This window comes from Salvia miltiorrhiza, chromosome 8, assembly GCF_028751815.1.
Source record: "Salvia miltiorrhiza cultivar Shanhuang (shh) chromosome 8, IMPLAD_Smil_shh, whole genome shotgun sequence".
Lineage (NCBI taxonomy): Eukaryota > Viridiplantae > Streptophyta > Magnoliopsida > Lamiales > Lamiaceae > Salvia > Salvia miltiorrhiza.
Window position 1 is genome coordinate 34,448,471 of NC_080394.1, and position 4,782 is coordinate 34,453,252.

The 4,782-nt window shown below is 41.1% G+C and overlaps 1 non-coding gene across 1 annotated transcript; it reads right to left on the reverse strand.

The window, feature by feature from the left end:
• Positions 1–4,412: 4,412 nt before the first annotated feature.
• TRNAD-GUC (transfer RNA aspartic acid (anticodon GUC)) lies at positions 4,413–4,484 on the reverse strand. Its single transcript has one exon. It is a non-coding gene; the product is annotated as a tRNA-Asp (tRNA).
• Positions 4,485–4,782: the final 298 nt, after the last annotated feature.

The following is a 4,782-nucleotide window of genomic DNA, read 5'->3' on the forward strand; positions in this document are numbered from 1 at the left end:
ACATCCGCAAAGATCTCCAGATGCCTAACATGTTCATGAATGTTTTTTGATGCAATAAGAATGTCATCAATATAAACAAACATAAACGAAGAATAATCTTTGAAGAGATTATCCATCTTCCTTTGGAATATCTGAGGCGCGTTGGCTAACCCCATTGGCATGACATTCCAGACATAATGTCCTTGTGGAGTTGAGAAGGCTGTGAACTTCTTACTCCCTTCCTCCATGCGAATCTGGTAAAACCCCGATTTGCAATCGAATTTTGAGAATACCTGTGCACTTCTGATGCAGTTGATAAGGTGTTCTCTGCTTGGGATGAAATATCCATCGAACTCAAGAATGTCATTAATCCCTTTATAATTAATGACCAATCTTGGCTTTCCTCGCTTGATCTCCCCATGATTTCTCACCAGAAATCCAGGACTGCTGTAGGGCGATCTTCCTTCTTCAATTAGTTTTAAATCAAGGTGTTCCTTGATTATACTCATCATATCCTGTTGATCTCTAGGGTTCATCAGGATAGGTCTGAATCTTACGAACTCATGCTCCTTTCCAGTTTTGACTTTCAAGGTTGCTCTGAGCTGATTCTTGTCCCACCATGCCAAAGGATCCTCGTGGTAACACTTCTGGATTCTCCTTTTGACGTCGGCAATGGACACCTGTTCTTCTTCCTTGATATCTTTGTGTGATATCAGAGAGACTTTGAGGATCTGTATTTCCTCCTCGGAGAGATCTGGAAATCCCTCAGTTCTGCATTTGAGCAAAACTTCTCTGAATCTCCTTTGAAAGGCTCCATTGAGCCTTTGCACAATGATCTTGTGATCACAATTGGTTGTGAACACTAGCCTCCTGGCTTCATTGTCCTGAATGTACCTCTTGAAGCTTTGCAGAAAATTATTTCCAAATAATATATCTGCTCCGGTATCATGGAAATAAATTGGTGGAGTCTTGACCTTGTACCAAGGTGTCTGTCCTGCTCCACCGATCAATATTTCCGTTTGTTTTACTCCCTTTGATAGAAGCAAAATCTTTTTAGAGAAATCCCTTCCTGCAATTCGAGGTAGATCTTCTTCCACTTCTGCTGGAAAGACTCCTCGTTTTGCTGTACAGATTCCTGCTCCCGAATCCACATAAGCAGCAAAATATTCTACTTTGTATTTCTCATATAACATCCCTACAGAGATGTATATCGAAAATGGGCTGGTCATTGGATCATCACTCTTTGGCGTCCAATGGTGATCTCCATTCCTCCTGATTTCCATGACCATGGTTTATATTTGTCAAGGAAATCTCGTCCTAAGATCAGGACATCTGCTTTCTGTCCGGCTTGGCCTTCGGTTTGGATTTCAAAACCTCCAACCTCAAGAGTTCCGATGTATCGGTTGTCTCCTGGATTCGCCAAATAATACAACGAGCTACAAGGAAACTTGTTTTCCCTGCTTGTTGTATCAAATCTTGTGGAAACTTGTCTCCATCCTTCGGGACATTTGAGTTTGATTCTCATATCCGGAGCTGGTGTTTCCTGAATCGCCCTTCTCTCATATGATTGAGAGAAACTCCTTGTTATAGGCCCTGAAGTTAGCCTATTTCCTTGGAATGATAGCCTTGGTGCTCCTAGTCTGAGACTCTGAGTATGGCTAAGCACCGGCTTGTCTCCAATGTCGATGTCGATTTCTCTGATCTGAGGAATCTCCACTCGGTTTGGATTGACTGCCTTGGCAACCTCCTTGAATATTTCTGGAATTTCAATATATTCTTTTCCCAGAAATAATTCAGTGTGATGGGAATTTGATAAGGCATACGAGACTTGATAAGTCAGTGAGTATGGCCTATTTCCATCTGTCATGTATTCCTTCTTCTTGTAGTCCTGATAGAGAGTCAGGGCTCGGCTGAAGGATGAATCTTGCAGATTATAAGCGATTTGTGGATAGAACTCGGTTATAATCTTCTTGGCATAGAGATTGCCCGAAAAAGCTCCAAGAACTGATTCTCTGGCGTCTCTGACCCTTTTATCGCAGAGTGCGACGTCAATTGGTTGGTCTGTCCCTGGGAAAAGGGAAGATTTGATTACCAACTGAATTGCTCCAATGTGAATCCATTTCATCGTACTTGCGACTTCTGGCTTCATTTTCTTGAGATCCTGCTTAATATCTTCGGCAGGAACCAGCTGGATTTCCACCTGATTACTTGTGATCTCAATTGGAAGCGCCATTTCTTGGCTTGTAACTCCAAAATAGACATGATGCTTCCTTTTGGTTGGAATCAAGCTATGAAAAACTCGATTCAATCTCCCATTGGAAAACCCTTGGTACGCTTGTACCTCTTCGGTTTCCTTCTTGAGTTTTTTCACGAGCTTCTTCACCACTTCTTCCTGTGGAATCAGAAAATGGCTAGTGAATCCATTCTGATCCTCTTTCTGGGTGTGGTGAACCTCGTGTTCTTCTTTAGTCTGACTCGTCTCCGGTTGATCCATCGGTCATCTCCGAATCTTCAGAACTAAAGACTTCTTCTTGCTCATATATGCTCTCATCAGAGGATATATCTTCAAACTGATACACGGGTATCAGATTCTGGTAAAAGATAGCATCTTCGATATCCTGTGTGGATTCGAATCTTTTTATCCCTTTCTTCTCGTTGTCGGGGCAATTGGTAGAGATATGCCCCTTTGCACCGCACGACCAGCAGTTGCAATCCTTGAAACTTTCATTTGCTTTGGCCTGAGTACGCCTGAAAGTTTTTCTCGCCGGGATTCTCTTTTGATTTGAGAATCGGTTTCTTGATGGTCCACTCCGTTGGCCTGATTTGTAGGAGCGTGCCTTTTGTCTGGTCCACATAGTTCTTGGCTTCCAAGAACTTCTTCTGGACTTTCTTTCATAGGGTTGATACCTATGTTTCTTTCTACTTCTCCTTTGATACAGCAACTTGATAAACACTCATTTTGCATTATTTTTAGGAGTGTTTAAGTGTTCAAAGTACTAGAATTATGCTTGGTTGTGATATCATTTGGTTTAAGTTTCATATTCTTTTGTGATATTACTTTTGGGTATGGTTTTGGTCATTTTGTTTTAGGTTTGAGTGTTTTGAAAGCTACATATGGATGTTGAAGATCCAAGTTTCAAGTTACAAGTGTTCCGGATGAGAAAATCGACGAAACGAGCTTGAAGAGCTCGAGAAAAGGAGAAAACGGAATTTCCGGCGATCAACCGGCGACCCAGCCGGCGACCGCCGGCCTGTGAAGACATGTTGTGCAGCAGCCGGCGACCCAGCCGGCGCCCGCCGCTCAGCCCGCCGAGAAATCGGCGTGGCTGGCGATCAGGCGGCGCCCGCCGGGCGCCCGCCGCGCGCTGAAGGAAATTAAAGAAGGATCCGGCGACCGCCGCCTGCCCGCCGCGGGGTCGCCGTCAGCCCGCCTTTTTACGTTTTAATTCGTTTTTAGAGTCCTTTTCGAGCCCAAACTCTGTAGTTTTACCCTGACACTATATATAGGTCTTCCTTATACCTATTCAGGGTTCCGAGCTTTAGTTTTTCAGTTCCGAGATTTTATCTTTCAGTTTTCTAGCTTTCAGAATTTCATTGCTTTCTAGTTTTCAAGGCTTGGATCAAGACTGAAGATTCAAGCCGCTACAATCGTTTTTCATTCGGTTTTTATACAATTTAGTTTTTATAATTGCTTTCTATTTAATTATGTTTATGTTTTATTTTAGCATGTCTGGCTAGTTTCCTTTAGCTGATTCTAGGGTTTGTAAATAGTTGATTGAATTTATGTGATTTATTTGTTAATATCTTTGTGCCTTCCAGTTTATGATTCATAATTCCTGGTGCTTAAATTCTTGTGAATTATCTGATCAATAGTTTGCATGTTTAGCTATTCGGTTTGAGACCTAGCGGAGATAACTGTTTAGCGGATTCAGGAATGTATGATATGATTTTAACCTTGAGACCTAGCGGAGATAGGTGGATCATAGGGAGCTATTCTTATGAGCTATTGGGAGTTAGTAGATTTTCTTGAGACCTAACGGAGATAGATAATTTACTAATCTACGATCGTTGCTGCTCTAGCGAGAGTAATTGATTAATTTAGTGATCTCTCATCATAACTGGATTAAACTGGTACATAGGATTAATAGATTTATTATGTGGATTTAGTTAATGAATTTACTACCCTAGGATCAGTTGTCTTTATTATTTGATATTTCTTACGTGTTTAGATTTATTGCGTTTTAGTTTTAGTTAATTAAATCTCCTTCATAATCGTTTCACTTGCATACTGTGAGAGTCTGTTTAGGAAGTAGATAGAGTAATTTCGGTTTACAGTCTCTGTGGATACGATACTCTGCTTGCTGTTTTCGTACTACAATTACACTGTTTAGTTGCAGTTATTGTTGCTATAAAAATAGTGATCAACTTTTTGGCGCCGTTGCCGGGGAACGAACCCGGGTCACCCGCGTGACAGGCGGGAATACTCACCACTATACTACAACGACACAGAAACCATGGCAAGTTCTAGAAGATCACTACATATGCATGACAAAACTCACAACAAAGAATAAACTGTGTATGATAGACAGTTATAGCTCAAGTCCTCACAAAAAAAAAAAAGAAAGAAAGAGAAAAAAAAAGTATAAAGTCGAGTGTTTATTGAGATATTTGTTTGAAAGTCGACTTTGTGTGTTGGAAATAAATGGAGAGCATAAAAGAGTGTTTAGTTCTGTTTTATGATGATTAAATCCCTTGAGTTGTGTTGAGTATGGTGGCATAGATGGGTGGAAGATGGAATTTATT